Source organism: Rhinopithecus roxellana, chromosome 3 (assembly GCF_007565055.1).
Source record: "Rhinopithecus roxellana isolate Shanxi Qingling chromosome 3, ASM756505v1, whole genome shotgun sequence".
Classification (NCBI taxonomy): domain Eukaryota; kingdom Metazoa; phylum Chordata; class Mammalia; order Primates; family Cercopithecidae; genus Rhinopithecus; species Rhinopithecus roxellana.
Genome location: NC_044551.1, coordinates 155248636 through 155270263, shown reverse-complemented (window position 1 = coordinate 155270263; position 21628 = coordinate 155248636). Strand labels below are relative to the sequence as shown.

General features: G+C 45.5%; 1 pseudogene; it reads right to left on the bottom strand.

The window, feature by feature from the left end:
- Nucleotides 1-21628, bottom strand: part of LOC104681855 — a 45229-nt pseudogene that overhangs the window by 19885 nt on the left and 3716 nt on the right.

The following is a 21628-nucleotide window of genomic DNA, read 5'->3' as shown; positions in this document are numbered from 1 at the left end:
CCAGACCAATCACAGTGCTCTCCGGCCTTCTCCAGGAGCTATGGGAGAAATATATACTGTCTCTGTGGAATGGTGAATTCTGAGGGTAGCACTGGTTTGGAGCTGCTGGTGGCCACCTGACTGCCATACGTGGAGAGTCTGTCTGACCCTGAAGCAAGGCAGCAACAAGCAAAGCCAAGGAACAGAGATAGTCTGTACCCCATGCACCACTTGTTTTGTGTGTGTGTGTGTGTGTGTGTGTGTGTGTGTGTGTGTGTGTGTATGTTTGCTTCTTTGTTTATTTTCTTTTCTGAGACAGAGTCTTGCTCTCTCACCCAGGCTGGAGTGCAGTGGCACAATCTCAGCTCACTGCAACCTCTGCCTCCCAGGATCAAGTAATTCTCCTGCCTCAGCCTCCTAAACAGCTAGGATTACAGGTGTACACCACCACACCTGCCTAATTTTTGTTTTTTGTTTTTTGATTTTTTGAGATGGAGTCTTGCTCTGTCACCCAGGCTGGAGTGCAGTGGCCCGATCTCGGCTCACTGCACGCTCCGCCTCCCGGGTTCATGCCATTCTCCTGCCTCAGCCTCCTGAGTAGCTGGGACTACAGGCGCTGGCCACCACACCCAGCTAATTTTTGTATTTTTAGTAGAGACAGGGTTTCACCATGTTAGCCAGGATGGTCTCAATCTCCTGACCTCGTGATCTGCCCGCCTCGGCCTCCCAAAGTGTTGGGATTACAGGTGTGAGCCACCACTCCCGGCATTTTTGTATTTTTAGTAGAGATGGGGTTTCACCATGTTGGCTAGGCTGGTCTCAAACTCCTCACCTCATGATCTGCCTGCCTTGGCCTCCCAAAGTTCTGGGATTACAAATGTGAGCCACTGTGCCCAGTCTGTTTTTTAATAAGCTGGTGTTTTGAAATTGTTATTTATTTTTGTAGAAATGAGATCTCACTATGTTGCCCAGACTGCTTTTGAACTCCTGGTTTCAAGCGATCCTCCCACCTCAGTCTTCCAAAGTACTGGGATTACAGGTGTGAGCCACAGCGCCCCGGCCATGATGCATCATTTGAAGTCATGGATCTAGTCTTCCTAAAGCCAGTCGACCATTTTGCTGGAGATGTTTGAAAGAAAACAGCTACCTTTTAGTTAGTTGTCCCTCTGGGACACAGTCCTTATACTACCTTCCTGTTTGTTTGTTTGTTTGTTTGAGACAGAGTCTCGCTCTGTCGCTCAGGCTGGAGTGCAGTGGTGCAATCATAGCTCACTGCAACCTCTGCCTCCTGAGTTCAAGTCATTCTCATCCTTCAGCCTCCCAAGTAGCTGGGACCACAGGTGCACACCACCATGCCTGGCTAATTTTTTTGTATTTTTGGTAGAGACAGGGTTTCACCATGTTGGCCAGGCTGGTCTTGAATGCCTGAGCTCAAGTGATCCACCTGCCTTAGCTTCCCGAAGTGCTGGGATTACAGGCATGAGCCACCATTCCTGGCACTACCCCTATTTTATTCCCTCCCACAAAATATGTTGGGAGAAAAGTTATGGAAATAGATAAGAGTTATCCAAATTTTCCTTTTCGCCTCTAAATCAAACCATAAGATTCCAGATCTCTTGAGAATAAGAATCAGAAGCCACTCTGATTCTAGAAATAGTGAGTCAACTAAGTGCTTGCTAAAGAGGTCAGAGGTATTTGAGGTGTATCCCTAAATATTTGGGAGCATCTTGATAAACATTTACTGTGCTCTCTGTCTCACATTTTCCCTGGGGATCACTATCAAAATAGATGGATCAAGGTACCACCCAGTGGCCTTGCCGGAGAGAGTTCTTCACCCCCTCGCCAACTCCCTTCCCATCCTCACCACTAGTGGGAAGGGGGTCTTCAATATAACAATGCATTGAAATTAAGCTCTAAGAGGTGACAGAAGCAATGAGGAATTGTCTTGGAGATGCTTTATTGGAAGAACATAAGGATCCACCTTCATCCTTCCAAAATAGAGCCAGACCTTGGCCAGGCACTGTGGCAATAATGCCAGCACTTTGGGAGGCCGAGGATGGGTGGATCACCTTAGGTCAGTAGTTCAAGACCAGCCTAGCCAATGTGGAGAAACCCCATCTCTACTAAAAATGCAAAAATTAGCCAGGCGTGGTGGCACATGCCTGTAATCCCAGCTGCTCAGGAGGCTGAGGCAGGAGAATCGCTTGAACCCAGGAGGCGGAGATTTCTGTGAACCAAAATCACAACACTGCACTACAGCCTGGGCGACACAGCAAGACACTATCTCAAAAAATTAAAATTAAAATTAAAAAATGGAGCCAGACCCAATCTCACAGGCCCTAATAATGAAGCCTAGACTCAGAGAAGAAAGCAGGGGGTAGAAAGGAAAGAGGAGAAAAATTAAAGGGAACAATTGCAAAAAGATTGAAAAAGAAAGTCCCAAGAACAAAATAGCGTCACGAAGAGGCCAAGAAGCTGAGCAAAGCATAGCAGAGAGATGACAAGACCCGAGTACCTGGGGCCTTTCATCAGAGCAGCCGGTTCCCTGGGCAGGTGCTGGGCTTCTCCTTCCAGAGAGCTTCGGACCCTGCCCAGGGGAGTGTGGCGCTCAGGGCGCAGCTGGCTCCCAGGCATAGTACAGACCTACCCGAATGACCGCCTAGTCATGGCTCAAAGGTTCTTCCAGTCAATGTGCTTCCTTTGCTGGTTAAACCCATGAAACCTCAGCCTGTGGCTCTCTCCTAACAAGGCTTTTTACGCCCTTGCTAGCACAGCTGTCTGCCAGATGACTATTGAAGGAGCCATCTATTGCTAGAAAAACACACTCCACTTCTTTCTCAGTGGGCCTTTACTCCTCTATGTTTTCTGAACATAGGGAGAGGGGCTGTTGTTCCCAGTGCTCGCTGTCATTGGGCATTAATCATCACTATACTCACAGGGCTCTCTACAGTCATTTGGGTTGCTCAATACTCTATCATTTGGGAGAGCAGCTGTATTAGGTCAGGTTCCCTATTAGCAGAGCCTGAGACAGGATTCAAGGCACACGATTTATTGAGATGTGACTTCAGAAGAAAGAGAATGAAGGAAGCAGGGAAGGGTAGGAGGGAAGGATATGGCTGGAACTTTGTGTTTAGCCTCAGCCTGACTCCATGGGGGGAACTCAAGAGCATAAATAGCACCAAGGAACTGATCCTTTCTTGCAATGAAGGGGCTGGTCCTTGTACCCTCTTGGCTGAAATCTGAAGGGGATGGGTACAGGAGGGTACAAAGGGTCTCCTACACACTGGGAGCAATTTTCTGGAGGCAGGGAGATCTGTGAGCTATTGGAGTCCCAGATAGCAGCTGGGGGATGGATACACTGAAAAGGTAAAGGGAATCTGAGCAGGGTACCAATGGCATCCAATACAGCTACACGTTAGTTGGCCTGGGCTGTTAAAACACAATACCATAGACTGGGTGACTTAAACAACAGACATTTATCTTCTTACAGTTCAGGAGGCTAGAAGTCCAAGAAGGGGGCAGTAAGAGGGAGAGAGGGGGAGGCAGAGTAGATAAACCAAGCCCTCTGGTGTCTCTGTCTATAAGGGCACTAATCCCATCCTGAGGGCCCCATCTTCATAACTTCACTTTAATCTGACTGCCTCCCCAAAGTCCCACCTCCAAATATCATCTGGGCAATAGGGCTTCCACATATGAATGTTGGGGGCACACAGTTCAGTCCACAGCAGCTACCATTTTCCAAACAGGTAAAACAGACAAGCATTAGCTTGCTTTGTTCCATGAGAGCCATTTCCCCACCAGTCATTTCTCTGCCACCTAAATTCCTCTGGGAACCCCATTGCTGACTGATACGGAAGAGTTAAGTTTAAACCCCAGCTAGCTGAACCAGGCCTAGGATCTCCCAACGGCTTCTCTTTCTTCTGCCTTAGCAGATGCTCTGCTTGATCTGGGAAAATCAGGCTGGGAATGTTTGCAAGCCTCAGTCCTTGGTAAGTATTCTGGAGGTGACAGCTGAGGCATGTGCGTGCACTCCTCCCAGCTCAGGCTTTGAAGCTCGGGAGCAGAGCCATTAACATTCTCTTCAGTCCACAGACAGTTCTCTTCAGCCCTTGTTAGTCTCATTTTCTTCCCTCCTGACTTTTTCATCAAGAGCAGCAGCTTTGTTGTTCCTAGAACCTTTTCTTCTCTTCAAAGAGCTCTGGTCCCCAGGGAGGCCTGTGGCCGAGAGACTTGTCAGATACCTCTGGATTCCCAAAGAGGAGACCATGCCACCTGCTTTGCAGCTAAGAACCCAAGCACCCCCACTCCCTTCACAGATGCCTTCAGGATTGAGCAAAGGACCAGCTGGGGGTGGGGGGCCCAACTGCCCCCTGGTTTCCCGGGCATCCGCAGTGGTTAGGCCATGGGCTAGAGAGACTATCCTGCTGGGTCCTCAGGTCCACTCCTACTTCTGAATTTGGGCTATTTAAATAGAGGAGGTCAGAGAGGATAGTTACAGAGAGTAGGAATCCATCTACTGCCCCACCTCCATTCTGAAGCTGTGAGGGGAGGTGGAGAGGGCTCCTTTCACAGAAGGCCTCTTGTAGGCTGGAGAGGGGCAGAGAAGAGTTCTCAGTGGGAGCACCATTCACGCCTCTGTGATTTATTAAGAGCTACTATCTATCAAGCTGTGTGGGGGGTGCTTAGAGAATAGGAAAAAGTAATCTCGGGGAAGCTTAAATTCTACTAGCCCCAAAGCAAATTTCCTAAGCAGTCTACAGATGTTAGTAAAAGGGACTCCAGTGCTTGCAATTCAGACAGAGGAGAGTAAGTCAAGCAGATGGTAATTCACCATCATTGTCTAAATTTTCCTCTGAGGGCTGCCCTTTCTCCAAGAGCCACTGGTTGCATCCCTGTTCCCCCACGAGGTTTTGCAGGGGTGAGGGAATTGTGCCATGTTCCTCCCTGCCCAGGACTTGGTTCTGTCATCTCTGCATCTTCCCTGCCCCATGCCCTACAGTTATCTCAGGCATCCGAGCACTCACTCCTTACAGTTGCTTCTGCAGTGATTCCAAAGAGACACATGAAAGCAACCTCCCCAGGAGCATATTTTACCGAACTCCTGTGCAGACAGGACAACAGTTATGGCAATGAGGTGCCATCATTTTTATTAATTTCCCTGTCCCCTCTGGCTGCAGAGCTGGGCCCAGCATCACATTGCACACCAACCCAGGTAGGCCCAGCGGCACACAGAGGACTGTGACTCCATCTGCTGGCTTGACAGCAGCTCCAGATCAGAGCCTTTGAATTCCTTGCAAGGCAGGCTCTGGCTCTGAACTAGAAGACCAAGAAGTCCTTTCATCATGATAAAGTAAAGATATTCAGCCATTTTGTCAAAGGCGATGACATCTACCCCTCCCACCTTAAACCCATAGACACAGATACAAATACACCAGGGAAACACTGAGCCAAGGATTATTGATCTCTCTGACATGAGGTGGGGAAGGCAGCCCAGCGGCCGCTGGCTGTGTTGTGCATAAGTATTGCTTTGGGGGCTATAATAGAGACCTTCATACAACAAGAGGACAGCTCCAAACCGAGGTGGGGGGATCAGAAAAACACTCATGAAATTAGCGTTTTCTTCTTCCCATCACGCCCTTCACCTCTACTTACCTTCTTTATGGAAGAGGCTCCCTCTGTAGATTACTTAACTATTCCCAAGGGCCTGTGGTCCATGCAGAGTCATCTTTATCCTCAAGATTTCTTACTGCTCTCACTGAGCAAGGAAAGGATGAGGGCCCACTTTAGAGATGAGAACAATTAAGCTTCCTTGAAAGAAGACAGGAGAATGGTAATATTACCTACCTATACTCAGAAAATAACCACTTGGTTCCCGAAATCCCTTGTTTGATGACATTGTGTTATTTGGAAATTTCAGTAAGGCTTCAATATGCAGTATCCATGTCATATCAAAGTGAGGTGCCAGCAATGATGCAAATTTTCATAGGAAACAGTTGACAATCACTTATGAGACTCTCAAACTTTCACCCCTATCAAGGGGAAAAGAAGTTGTTGGATATGAAGAGAATGTTTCTGAAAAGGATTTATTTGGTGCAAAGTATTGGTGTACTATGGGTACACCCTCCAAAAGAAAGAGGATACCTGTGTTTCACTACAAGCCTAATGAGAAGGGCTTTGAAGGGACTCCTTGGAGAGTTTGATATGTGTCTTCTCCTGCAGTTATCGGGGCAGAGTGGTCTAATTTCTGACTCCAGCCTGAAAAATGTAGAAGCCACCATATGTGCTAGCAGCTGCTTTGTGATGCTGGGATTTGTTCAGAGCTTGTGTGGGCAAAGAACCTGTTTCTCACAGACCCGAGGTGGGGCACATGTATAGGGGGATGCTTTAGAGAGCATTTTAGATCCTGACCAATAGGAATGTCAGAGGGCAAACAGGCCTGAGCAGAAGAGAAACTGGAAATGGACTGTTACATTATGAGGGGCCAGAGCGGGCAAAAGCAACTGACAGAGGGGAGTGCACTTGCCCAGGCCACTGGGAACTGCAGCAGCAGCAGTGTGTGTTTGTGTGTGTGTGTGTGTGTGTGTGTGTGTGTGTGCAGATCTCCGAAGAGAAGAGAAGAGAGAAGAGAAGAGAAGAGAAGAGAAGAGAAGAGAAGAGAAGAGAAGAGAAGAGAAGAGAAGAGAAGCACCACAAAAGTGCTTTAGGAGGAAGCAAGATTTAAACATTGGCCACACTGGAAGGTGGGAGAGTGCAAAGCCAGCTTTGACATGAGACAAGTACCATATTTTCTGTCACCTCTTACTTTCTTGTGCTCTAATTCTGGAAGGATCAGAAACTTCAGAAGAGAAAGACTACACCCTTTCTTTTCACTTGCAGCAGGCCCTAGATAGGAAGGACAAATAGCAAATAGCTTAAGCTTCAAAAACCAAAAAGAAACATTGATAATACCCAGCTGAACATTTTTTTTTTTTTGAGAAGGAGTCTCGCTCTGTCACCCAGGCTGGAGTGCAGCGGTGCAATCTCGGCTCACTGCAAGCTCCGCCTCCCGGGTTCATGCCATTCTCCTGCCTCAGCCTCCCGAGTAGCTGGGACTACAAGTGCCCGCCACCACACCCAGCTAATTTTTTGTATTTTTTTTTAGTAGAGACAGGGTTTCACCGTGTTAGCCAGGATGGGCTCGATCTCCCGACCTCGTGATCTGCCCACCTCGGCCTCCCAAAGTGCTGGGATTATAGGCGTGAGCCACCATGCTCAGCCCCAGCTGAACATTTTAAGTGCCCAATTGAAATCATGTTGTACTGCGTACAGTGGCTATAAGGCTTCCTAACACCTCCAAGGGATCCTGAAAAGTATTCGTCCAGAAGCAGACTTAAGACCATCACTACAAAGCAGGTTTAAAGAAACTGGGGCCAGGCGCGGTGGCTCACGCCTGTAATCCCAACACTTTGGGAAGCCGAGGTGGGCATATTGCTTGAGGTCAGGAGTTCGAGACCAGCCTGGCCAACATAGCGAAATCCCGCCTCTACTGAAAAAACAAAAATAAAAATAATTAGCCGGGCATGGTGGCAGGCACCTATAATCCCAGCTACTCAAGAGGCTGAGGCAGGAGAATCGCTTGAACCCGAGAAGCGGAGATTGCAGTAAGCTGAGATCACGCCACTGCACTCCAGCCTGGGTGACAGAGCAAGACTCTGTATCGGAAAAAAGAAAACAAAAGAAGAAACAGTGGGAGCTGAAAACAAAGTTTCTGTTATGATTATACCCCATCAGTCCTGCTTGTCATTGTTCCAGTTGCAGTTATAAAAGTTGTTCTTCAATCTTTATTTTAAAAATAATTAAAGCACCAAAGGACTCATAAGAAGAGGAGCTGTTGTCAGAGCTAACAGTTCTCCTTGGCTTAACAATGCTTCAATGTCCTTGTGGAAAATGAGGCTTCGAGCTCAGCCCACTTCTCTTTCTTCTTCATTTCCTGAAGCCTCTCTCTTCCCTCCTCCTGTTACTCTGCAGTATTTTTTTTTTTTTTTTTTTTGAGCCAGAATCTTACTCTGTTGCCCAGGCTGGAGCGCAGCAGTGTGATCTTGGCTCACTGCAACCTCCGCCTCCCAGGTTCAAGGGATTCCCCTGCCTCAGCCTCCCCAGTGGCTGGGATTACAGGTGCATGCCATCGCATCCGGCTAATTTTTGTATTTTGAGTAGAGATAGGGTTTCACCATGTTGGCCAGGCTGGTCTCGAACTCCTGACCTCAGATGATCTGCCTGCCTCGGCCTCTCAATACCTCCTCATTCTTTCCCAACAGTTGGGGGATGAGATATATACACTCACACCCACATACAAAACACCATGCAAAGAAAATTCTATACCTGGATTCTAGCTCCTTAGAAATGTACAACTTAGGATAGTTAACATTAAACAGACAAGCATAAACATATAAACAATAGAAAAACAACATTAAACCAATACATGAATGAACAGCAGGGCAACTTCACGATTGAGATGGTAAGCAGGCAGCCAGTCAATGAATGTTTACTGAACAGCTCCTAGGTGTCAGATGTTGGGCCAGGTTTTGGCAATAAAATTTGAACAAAACAGACACAGTCCCTGCACACATGGAGAATCAAAATACTAGAAAAGATAAATACTAAACAATTTTTTACTAAAAAGTAGCTTATAGGCTGGGCACAGTGGCTTACACCTGTAATCCCAGCACATTGGAAGGCCAAGGTGGGCAGATCACCTGAGGTCAGCAGTTCGAGACCAATCTGCCCAACATGGCAAAACAAAAATACAAAAATTAGCTGGGTGTGGTGGCAGGTGCCTGCAATCCCAGCTACTCAGGAGACTGAGGCAGGAGAATCACTTGAACCTGGAAAGTGGAGGCTGCAGTGAGCCAAGATCGCACCACTGCACTCCAGCCTGGGCGACAGAGTAAGACTCCATCTCAAAAAACAAAAAAAAGTATTATAGGTGTAGACAGTGCTGTGGAAGATAATATGCAGGACTGGTCTAGGCCTTAGGAGTCTAATCTATTCTGGGGGCTGAAGAAGCTTGCCTGCACAAGTGACATTTATATTGGGACCTGAAGACTAAATAAGGTTAGACAAATGGCTGGTGGGGAGAAAGTGATCTAGGGAGAAGTAAGGGCCTATGGAAGTGCAGAAGGAACACTTTCAAGGACCTGAAAGAAGGCCCATGTTGCTGCAGTGAATCTATCAAGGAAGGGTTGCTGATATAAGGAGGTTGAAGGGACCAGCAGGAAGCTGGGAGATTTTTTTCTTTTTTAAGAGAAGGGATCTCACTATGTTGCCCAGGCTGGAGTGTGGTGGCTATTCACAGGCACACCGTTATTGCACACTACAGCCTCGAACTCCTGGGCTCAGGTGATCCTCTTCTTAGCACTACAGGTGTGCACCACCACACCCAACTCTGGTTTTTTTTTTTTTGAGACGGAGTTTCACTCTTGTCACCCAGGCTGGAGTGCAATGACACCATCTTGGCTCACTGCAACCTCCGCCTCCCAGGTTCAAGTGATTCTCCTAACTCAGCCTCCTAAGTAGCTGAGATTACAGGCAAGTGCCACCACGCCCGGCTAATTTTTGTATTTTTAGTAGAGACAGGGTTTTACCACGTTGGCCAGGCTCAAACTCCTGACCTCAGGTGATCTGCCCTCCTCAGCCTCCTAAAGTGCTGGGATTACAGGCGTGAGCCACCACGCCCGGCCTTTGGGGGATTTTAAATGTTAATTAACAACAAGCAAGTAGGCCAGGAGCAGTGGTTCATGCCTGTAATCTCAGCACTTTGGGAGGCTGAGGTGAGCAGATCACCTGAGGTCAGGAGTTCGAGACCAGCCTGGCCAACATGGCGAAACCCCATCTCTACTAAAAATACAAAAACTAGTTGGGCGTGGTGGCCAGCTCCTGTAGTCCCAGCTACTCTGGAGGCTGAGGCAGGAGAATTGCTTGCACCTGGGAAGCAGAGGTTGCAGCAAGCCAAGATCGGTGCATGAGCCACAGAGTGAGACTCCGTCTCCAAAAAAACCCAAGCAAGTGGAAAGTATAGAATCAAACACTTGCAGGATGGGCAGTCACACGATTTAAAGGTCATCTAGTCCCACCACCCAGATGATGCTGGTATCTCCTCTGCTCATTTTCTATCACCAGATGAATACAAACGGAGGCCAGAGGGGCTAGCATGAGGTCACAGCAGGCTGAGGTAAGGGAGTATCCATGAAGCCCCGAAGGCTGAGGCAGGAGGGTTCTGGGTTCCATTTGTCTGACCCAAGTATGAGTTTGAGCTGGTCTCTGGTCAAACTGCCTATTTGTGTGAGGACACTCACCGGATCAGCCAAGGAAAAGCAGATAACAGCCATTCATGTTTATTAACCATAGCGCATTGGAAGGCTAATTGCTCTGAGCAGGTGTCGGGGAGGTTGATTTGTTTAAGAGGGCCTGACTAGTTTGTATTTGTGATGGAGAAATCTATTGTTGAGAGCTGGGCAAGACAGCCTGTGAAGAAGCCAAAGAAGGGCAAAGCCAGCCTGACCAGTACCCAGAGGAGCTCTGGCCCATGGACTCTGATCAAGGGAATTTGTTCATCATTATCAGGGCAAATGCTTCTTCCTGCGCTGGCAGCAGGACAAACAGGCTACTCCTTGGTGATACAAACCAGTGAAATATTCATGATTATATGGCAATAATGAACCTGGCCCCTTCCTCCCTTCATTTTCCTGATTCTCACTGTGTGGCAGGGCTGCGTGTGCTCAGAAAGAGTCCTGTGTCCATGTCATTATGATAATTAATCAACATTTAATAAGTGCCCCCCACACTACGAAAAGCCCTGTGGTGGCTCAGGATGCAAGAAAGTGGTAGTCTCTGCACCTGAGAAGGTTCACAAATCTAAATAAAGTGGAAACGTGCACCAAAAGGTAAACCATAACCAATACATGGCTGCAGTGACAGGGGTTTGGGATTTAAAAGGCCATCAAAAGGCCAGGCGCAGTGGCCCACACCTATAATCCCAGCACTTTGGGAGACCAAGGCAGGAGGATCACTTGAGCCCAGGAGTTGGAGACCAGCCTGGGTGACAGAGTGAGGCTCTATCTTTACAGAAAAAGAAAGAGCCAGGGTCTCACTCTGTCACCCAGGCTGCAGCATAGTGGCGCAATCTCTGCTCACTGCAGCCTCTGCCTCCCAGGTTCAAGCGATTCCCCTGCCTCAGCCTCCCAAGTAGCTGGGACTACAGGCGTGGCGCCATCACATCCAGCTTTTTTTTTTTTTTTTTTTTTTTTTGTATTTTCAGTAGAGACAAGATTTTGCCATGTTGGCCAGGTGGTCTCGAACTCCTGGCCTCAACTGATCCACCTGTCTCGGCCTCCCAAAGTGCTGGGATTACAGGCATGAGCCACCACACCCAGCCTACAAAAAGTTTTTTTAATTAGCCAGCCATGGTAGTACATGCCTTTAATCCTAACTACTTGGCAGGCTGAGGCAGGGGGATCACCTGAGCCCAGGAGGTTGAGGCTGCAGTGAACTGTGATCATGCTACCGCACTCCAGCCTGGGTGATAGAGTGAGACACTGTCTCTTAGAAACAAATAAAAATAAAAGTAAAAAATAAGTGAAAAATAAAAAGACCACCAAAGACTACTGTAGAAGAACAAGACAGAGACTAGAATTTAAGGAAATTGGCCTCAGAGCAGCATGATGCAGGAAGGTACTTCAAGTAGACTAGAAAGAGATGCTTTGGGGCCAGGAATGAGAATGTTTGTAGGTCCTGGAACAAGGGGACCCAGGCCTTGATCCCTGGCATGGCAGCACCTGAGAAGGCAGCAAGACCCTAGAGAGGCCTGGCCTCATGGTATAGCTAGGAGATAGGACCCCAGGCCATAGGATGAGGCAAGGATGAAGAGCAGGCTGTCAGTACCCAGGCCTGAAGTGATGGTGCGAATGATGGGACAGCTCAAAGCTCCCTCCAATCTCATCCAAAATATAAGATCTTGGAACCATAATGGAAGCTTGAAGACAAGAAATAAGCTAGGTTAACTTTCTCACCAGTCAGATGGAATCAGAGCATATAATTGGAGTTTACCTTTATTTAAGAATATAAATAAATGTGATACTTCCTACACACATGAATTTATAAACTGAGAGTCATACCTGCTGCAGTTGCTATAGTTCAGGCGTGAAAGGATGAGAACTAGATTAGAATGATTTCAGCAAGAAGACAAAGACATAAAAGTCTTAGTGATACACAGGAATAAAGAACAGAACTAGATTTGCCCAGAATCTACAGAAAATCCCAGGACACATTGAGAATACACGAAGTTTCTCCTTGTTTTGGTCGCTCTCTGCCCGTAGGCATCCCTACAGGGGACTCAAGTCAATGCTTTATGAGTTAGTCTTGGCATCCATAAGTTTTGATGAAATGCAACTTAAAAAAAGCTTTGTTCCCTCCCAAGGCTGCATGTTACTGCTCAGGTGGACAAGGTAATAAAAAAAAAAAAAAAATGAGAAAATTTAGTCACTGAGTTTCTACTTTGTATCAGAAATGGTGAGGACTAACAATACCAGGATTACTAAAACTCTCTTCCTTCCCTTAACATGCTCATTATCTATTCAGAGGAATGGGCATTCCAACAAATAATTAAATCCTCTGTGATATATTGTGACAGAACTGTGGATAAGTTCTCTAGAAGCACAGAGGATCAAGTGACAAGCTCAAGAAGCCAGAGAAGGCTTTACAAAGAAGGTGAGATTTCAGTGGTGGGCTTTACAGGATGAATAGGAGCTCACCATTTGTTTTGTTTTGTTTTGTTTTGTTCTGTTTTGTTTTGAGGCAGGGTCTTGCTTTGTTGCCAAGGCTGCAGTGGCATGATCTCAGCTCACTGTAAACTCTGCCTCCTGGGCTCAAGTAATCCTCCCACCTCAGCCTCCCGAGTAGCTGGGACTACAGGTGTGCACCACCACGCCCAACTAATTTTTGTATACATCTTTTGTAGAGATGAAGTTTCACCATGTTGCCCAGGCTGGTCTCAAACTCCTCACTTCAAGTGATCCTCCTGCCTTGGCCTCCCAAAGTGCTGGGATCACAGGCATGAGCCACTGAGCCTGGCCCAACATTTGGATAAGAAAGAGAAGAGCATTCCAGAGAGTGAGAACAGTACACAAAAAGCATGAAGGCACAAAAAAAGGGTGAGCTTGCAGTGTGGAGGAGGGAGAGGAGGGGTGAAAAAGAAGTTGGCAGGAAACTTCTTCCAATATTTTCACAAGATTAATTAAATTACGAAGATCATATAAGTAATTCTGCAAATTCACAAGTTGTTAAGGAGCTATATCCAAGCCTCAGAATTTGGATTCACAGGGTAAGAGGGATTATCACAACAGACGGAAACTCGATTGTATTCCATGAAAAAAAGATGTTCTGCCTAGAATTGGCCCTTACACTTTCTTTTCTTGAGATGGAGTCTGCCTATGTTGCCCAGGCTGGACTAAAATTCCTGGACTCAATCGATCCTCCTGCCTCAGCCTCCCCAGTAGCTGGAACTACAGGCACATACCACCACCACAGAGGGCTGGCTCCTGCCATTTTTCACCAAGGACAGCTAGCCCAGCTAGAAGGGGTAGCTGTTCACATATTCACCACCAATGGACTTCTGAGGTACATGAAAGGGAAGAAGTCACATGTTATCTGCCATATGGCCCTGTGCTGGAGACCACACAAAGAGATAGTTTACACAGACATTTACCTACCCTTAGAAAACCTACTAGCCTCCAGCAAAATCATTTTCTTCTCTTTTTTACTCTTTCAGGGCTTCTCACCAAAAGCACTGGTAGGTTTTCCTTCCTCAATAATAGCCAGCCCCATAGCTTTCTTCATTTATCAAGTGAGCACCTTTCAGTGAAAACACTTTGGTTTAATATCCACATCGCAGGAGTCTGGATAAAGCCTGAGACCTTACAGGGGCGCATCCATACTGCACAGCTTCAGAACGCCATCCCAGGCATCACATGTCTACATCCATACTGCACAGCTTCCAGCACGCCGTCCCAGGCATCACATGTCTACATCCATACTGCACAGCTTCCAGCACGCCGTCCCAGGCATCACATGTCTACATCCATACTGCACAGCTTCCAGCACGCCGTCCCAGGCATCACATGTCTACATCCATACTGCACAGCTTCCAGCACGCCGTCCCAGGCATCACATGTCTACATCCATACTGCACAGCTTTCAGCACGCCGTCCCAGGCATCACATGTCTACATCCGTACTGCGCAGGTTCCAGCACGCTGTCCCAGGCATTACATGTCTACATCCGTACTGCACAGCTTCCAGCACGCTGTCCCAGGCATCACATGTCTACATCCGTACTGCACAGCTTCCAGCACGCCGTCCCAGGAATCACACTTTTTTTTTTTTTTTTTTTTTTTTTTTGAGACAGGGTCTCACTCTGTCACCCAGGCAGGAGTACAGTGGCATGATCACAGCTCACTGCAGCCTCAACCTCCTGGGCTCAAGCAATCCTCCCACCCCACACTTCCAAGTAGCTAGGACCACAGGTGTGCACCACCACACCCAGCTAATTTTTGTATGTTTTGTAGAGACAGGGTTTCAACTGAAACTCCTGAGCTCAAGCCATCCTCTGGCCTCAGCTTCCCAAAGTGCTGGGATTACAGGTGTGAACCAGCACACCCAACCTGGGATCACATCTCTTTTTTTTAATTTTTATTTTTTATTTTTTTGAGACTGAGTCTTACTCTGTCACCAGGCTGGAACGCAGTGGTGAGATCTCAGCTCACTACAACCTCCACCTCCTGGTTTCAAGTGGTTCTCAAGCCTTAGCCTCCCAAGTAGCTGGGATTATAGGCACACGCCACCACACCCAGCTAATTTTTGTATTTTTAGTAGAGATGGGGGTTTCACTATGTTGGCCAGAATGGTCTCGATCTCCTGACCTCATGATCTGCCCGCCTTGGCCTCCCAAAGTGATGGGATCACAGGCATGAGCTACCACACCCAGCTGGGATCACATCTCTTTAGGCCCTATTCTTTCCTGCCTTTGCCCCAAAGAGGCAGTGTGGAAGAGAGCTACCTTTGCTTACTAAGATCAGTATATCTTTAATCCATGGCAACTTCACGTAAAATACGGAACAAGAAGAAAATAACCGCCAAAACTCCAGAGGGTTTTTTCCTAATAATGTGCCTCAAGATTTATTGAAATGTCTGAATCTCATTTCAGCACATTAAAGATCTGGATTGCAAATGTACAGGTTATGTATTTTGTGATGTGTTTCTGATAGAATTCAGGGATCAGGGAAGGAAAGATATTATTACTGACAGATTATTTGAGGGTGAAGGGAAGGTCTTAGGAAACTGACTTCAACTTAAAAAAAGAAAGGTAATTTGGTTTTAATCTTCAAATAAAAAGTGCATTTGATTTTGAAAAGCAATCATCAAGATTCACATTTTTGTGTTTAACAACAACCTTGAAATTGGTCTGCCTCAGAGGACAGCATGATTCTGGGCTACCTTAGCATGAATGATTTATGACATTCATGAACTTGGCAACTACATCAGTTTTTCTAAACCTGGCACCCAATACCACCTGCATGTTAAGTAAAGATTTATGATTTATAAAACTCACCTCATTATGCAGAGGTACATGAATTGTCTTCTATCTGTAATCTATAACCCCCAAGACATATGAAGGCAGCTATGTCACAGAATTTATGGCTTCTACCCACTAAAGCTGAAGTTTTGGAGAAAAACTACAGAAATAACTGGCCCCTTTGGAGAAAAATAGCTTTAGCTAACCATTACACCCCCAAATGATGAAATGGCTATAACCCACCATTATATCTTACATGAACAAAGAGGCTAACGGCGAAAGTCACTTTAATCACAGCACTGAACTATGCCTCCCTTTTGAATGCGGCGGTAATACACAAAACCTAAGTGACTTCTTGGAAATATCAAGCACTCTGTCAGTTTAATTTTTTTCCCCAGTTTGGTGTCTGAGACCTCTTGCTGAGATTTCTCATCAAGTGGCCCAGCCAGAGCCACAGACATGGACTTCAGGGAAGACAATTCAATACCTCGTTGTGTCTAATGGCTTCCTGCATACACCCCTAAAGTGAAGAAGATCACATGCTGATTTGAATTCTGAAATGCAGCTTGTTTTCAGAGATATTTTAGAAATGCAGCCTCTCTCTCCCTATACCCTGAAAAAATAAAAAAATAAAAACTTGGAAGAACAGAACATTCAGTGGAATAAACTTATGTATCTTATGGAATAAGATTATATAGCTAGCCATTAAAAATGACAAGTATATGGGACCAGGTTGACATACAGAAATCTTTAGACAACAGTAAACAAAATAAGCACGACACAAAATGATAGAAAAAAATGAGTTTCAATCCTAGAGATTTTCAATGGTATAAAGCTAAATGAAAAACAATAAAACCCTAAATAATTTATTTTCAAATTTCCCCACCAATAAGGAAATAGATATATACACATGGCTGCCGACCGCCCTGAATCTGAGAAGCACCCCACGCCTCCCTTCTCTGCAGAGCTCTCCAAAGAACCTTCTACTCCCTCTGGCCTTTGAGAGTATAGAACACCAGCACTCAGATACCCAGGTCCACCGAAGAAAGCGGAAAATGTAAATGTCTTTACGTAGCAGGAGGAAAATCAATCGGAAAAAAGAAGGTAGGAAACCCACTTCCATATTTGATAACTAAATAAACCTTTTAGGGAGATTGTTCTTTGCTATTTACTTAGTAACCTGATTTCCAAAATGTGTCTGGGATTCTCCCAGTTCTGACTTTGGGCTCTAGTGCCAGTGTGGTCGCTCTAACTCATGAAAATGATACTCCACTCACAAAATGGTGTCCTAGAACAAGAGGACAGTATCAATGAACCACAGATTACACACCAGGAAAAGTGAAACCTCTTTGGCAACTGGGACTATATTCGAGAGCAGATAGATGCACAGACAGACCCCAGGGAAGAATTGCATTTGGGTTCAAGGACTCAGTTACCACTCCTCCTTAAGCGGTCTGCTGACACTTTACCACTCAAACACAGATGCTGTTCTCCAGGGCTCTGGGTGCTGGTCTGTTGGCTGCCTTTAATCCTGAGAGTGACTTCCCCAGTTCAGGCCAGGGATTCATGCTGTAATGGAATGAGAGAGAAGTGGGCCAGTACCATACACACATACACCAATGCACACACCCAACACAACCCAGGGCAGAGCAGACTTCCTTTGGGAAGCCATGCGAAGTTGCAGAGCACAGGCAGGATGGCCTCATCCATGGCTTCTGCCCATTGGCATGCTTAGAAACAGTTCATTGTGGCAGGGTGCAGTGGCTCATGCCTGTAATCCCAGCATTTTGGTAGGCTGAGACGGGTGGATCACCTGAGATTAGGAGTTCCAGACCAGCCTGGCCAACATGGTGACACCCTGTCTCCACTAAAAATACAAAAATTAGCTGGGCATAGTGACGCATGCTTGTAGTCCCAACTACTTGGGAGACTGAGGCACAGGAATTGTTTGAGCCTGGAAGGCGGAGGATACAGTGAGTCTTGGTTGTGCCATTGCACTCCAGCCTGGGCAACAGTGCAAGACTCTGGTCTCAAAAAAAAAGAAAAGAAAAGAAAGAAACAGCTCATTCTTTTATGGAAGAGAGGTGTTCATGGGACGCTTATGCAAATAGATCCCCTTTTTCCTTGAAGAAATGGTCAAAGGGATCCTTCTAGGTAAACCGGCTTGCTTCAGGTCATGGCACACACACACACAAGCCCTCTCACCCAACCCCTCAACCACTAGTTGAATAAAACAAGCAATTATCACTTAAACCAAAGGCCGGGCCTGTAAGCTAAACCAGTGACCCTTGTGACACCTTAGCACTTTTCTGGGCCTTTACTCTGCCCAATAAGGCTTTCCATATGGGATGATGTAATTCAAGCCACACAGAGGAAGGCAGCAAGGGTGGTCTATACCAGAGATACTTTGGGGTATAGGAAAGAAGTATTTAAATCTATTTCTATTTTATCTCTTTCGTTTTTGTTTTCTATTTTTATGTATTTGTAATAATAGTACTATATACACATACGTAGTTTATAAATACATGAACACACACATAATAGGAGTATGTGCGCCAATATTTTTCTAATAGGGACATGTAATTAAAAATTTTGGAGACAAGAAGACACCAGGGAGCTTGGGCTATTTCTAAAAAGACGTGGTCCTTAATCTCCACCTCACCATCAGAATCCCTCTTTATTAAACATGCAGATTCCACAACCCATCTCAGACCTGAATGTCCAGAGGTAGGATACCAGTGCTCTGCATGCTTAAAGAACCGCCCAGTAATTCTGACTGCTACTGAAGTTTGGGTACCATTGCACTAGAATTGGAGAAGCTAACAAAAAAGGCTGAGCTATGAAAAAGGCAGAGTCAGTGCAGATGAGAACACCAGAAATCCATTTCTAAGAAGAAAACAGGTAACTGGCCGCTACAGCTCCTGATGGAGCCTAAGAAGTCCCTGTTCTTCCAGTATTCTGGCTGTTTGGGTATTGAGACAATGGCTGTACTTTCCCAACTAGTCTTCCATTAAACTCTCATCTCCTAAGGAAACCTGGGTATTTCCTCTCTTGACAGCTGAGGAACAGGAATGGGGAAACTGAGAAACTGTCTTGGTCGGCTCAGGCTGCTACAACAAAATATCATAGACTGGATGGCTTAAACAACAGACAGTTCTTCCTTACACTTGCCGAGGCTGAAAGTCTGAGACGAGGGTGCCAGCATGGTGGGTTCTGGTGAGGGCTCTCTTCATGGGGAAGGGGAGATCATTTCTCATGTTTCCTCTTGTAAAGGCACCAATTTTGACCGGGCCCGTTGGCTCACACCTGTAATCCCAGCACTTTGGGAGGCCGAGGCGGGCGGATCACGACGTCAGGAGATCCAGACCATCCTGGCTAACATGGTGAAACGCTGTCTGTACTAAAAATACAAAAAATTAGCTGGGCGTGGTGGTGGGCACCTATAGGCCCAGCTACTCAGGAGGCTGAGGTAGGAGAACGGCGTGAACCTGGGAGGCGGAGCTTGCAGTGAGCTGAGATTGAGCCACTGCACTCCAGCCTGGGTGACAGAGTGAGACTTCATCTCAAAGAATGAATGAATAAATAAATAAATAAATAAATAAAGGCACTAATTCCATCATGAGGGCCCATCTTCATGATTTAATCACTTCCCAAAGGCCCATTTCTAAATACAATCATATTGGGAATTAGGGATTCAACATATAAATTTGGGGGACACACACATTCAGTCTATAGCAGAAACCAATAGCTCCTTGCATAGAGAGAGCATATAATCTAAGAGAACTGAAAAGGCAACTGACGTAATTTCACTAATCATGTGGCTGAAAGGGTGAGGACAGGATAGGAGGAAGAGGGTGATGAGGCAGAGTTGTCTGTAAGCATTTGAAAAAGGTCCTACACTGACCAAATATTTAACCTGAAGTCATGCGGGTGATTTCTAAAAAGCATAGGCAAGTTAAAAGAGGAGGCTGTAGAGCAGAAGCTGGAACAGTCTGTGTGACCTTGGGCAATTCACTGATTCTCTCTGTCCTTTATCTAAGGTTCTTTCCAGCTTTCTAGAACCCAAGTTCAGGCTCAACTGCTAGTTCAGGGTTCCTTCCACACTATATCATGCTAGTCAAGAATAAATTACAAATTTGGCCCTCTAAAGTAAAAAATCCAGAAAAGCCTCCTACATCTTTAAGAATTAAATATTAAATAGATCTTCTTCCGGAGCAAATCTCTTGTTTTGTCAGCCCTCCTCTCCTCCCAATAGGAACTTCTTGCACAGGGCCTTGCCCTATCCAAAAGCCAACTATTTTCCAAACCTGAATGAAAATCCAGAGTGAATATAACTGACTGCTTTCTACCTTGAGCAATGAGACTACATTTTCACTGGAATGTAAATGTCCTGTCTAATCAAAGTGACATCTTATTTTGATTTATTGCTGCCTTACTTTTCTTTTAGGGTCATCCTGTATTTCTCTTTTCTCCTACCAGAAAGAGGGCAGGTTGGTGGGTTACTAGGCATTCACCATAGAATGAAACTTGATAATTGTCACCACTTCTGTGGCCAGGGACATCACCTGCCATAATTCTTCCTACACTTTGCTGGGGCAAGCTCTGTTGAACCAGACTTGAGGGAAGCGACACTGTGTAATGCACTCCAATAGAGTGTAGCTAATGCCAAAAGAGAAAAGTGGGAACTGTCTCCTGAAATCTGCCACAGGTACATGAAAAATTCCAAGGAGAACAAAGGTGACAAATCCCTGCAGTATGCCACATTTTTATTTCCTGAAGATAGAAGGTGCCACAGCATGCTATTCATCTTTGGAGAAACTGAATAAAATGTCTTCTGAGTCACCAGTTTAAAGAGACTTTACTTTAAAAATGTAAACTTGATCCTATGAATTATAATACAGATTGAACTTTATAGTTGTCCTGGAACCTAAATAATTCCAAAAAAGGTTAAAGTATTTCTAACTTTTTAATTCTGTTGCCTAAAATAACTGCTATTAATAATGTATTAGGCCAGTATTATAAAATGCACCTTCTGGATATGTGAAAGTAGAGGTAAAAGATAACACCCAGCTTGGTTATGAGGCAGCAGAGCCTAGTGGTTAGTAGTGCAGGTTCTGGAGTAAGAGAGTTTGGCTTCAAATTCTAGCTTCACCATTCAATTGCTGTGTAACCACTCTAGGCCTCAGTTTCCACATCTGCAAAATGGGAATACCAATAATATTTACTTGAGACCATTGTTGTGAACATGCCAGTAAATAATATATATAAAGTATTTGTGTGGCACTTAAAATGAACGCTCAACAACTATTGGTGATTACTATTCTAATGACAATTCCTATTAATGAATGAGGGTTATTTAAATACTTAAAAGTTGAAACTAGTTACCTGTCTTCAAATATGCTAAAGTAACAATCATGTCAGTTAGAATATTATTAAAAATATAGGCCAGGTGTTGTAGCTCACGCCTGTAATCTCAGCACTCTGGGAGGCTGAGCCAGGGGGATTGCTTGAGGCCAGGAGTTTGAGACCAGCCTAGGCAACACAGCAAGACCCTATCTCTATAAAAGAAAAAATAATTATACATATATAATTATTTCCTGAATAATATATATGTATGGTATACACAGATATTGGACAGCCACCTGTTCTGTTTGGTAAACATTTATCCGCATGCAGATTATGCATTAGCTCCTTCCATTTCCCAATTTTGCACTGAGATGACAACAGAAATGAAATACAGCACTGTGCTGCAGAACAATTATACCGTTTAGCTATGGATATGTCCATTCTTGCTCATCTGAACCTTTATATGTTTTTAGATTCAGGTTCATTTCCTTGAGCCTTCAGGCTGTAGGAAATGTTAATTTGCAAAGCAGTCCAGTAGCCTGTCTTCACACTGAAGATACTATAAAGCTTGCGCTTTCAGTATCTAGCGCTACCACATCCCCCTTGTGGTCGTAGAGAGTATTTGCAAGGCGCCTGAGAAACCACCAGGAACAGCAAACACATTGAATATACCCATAGGATTGTAATTCCCGACACC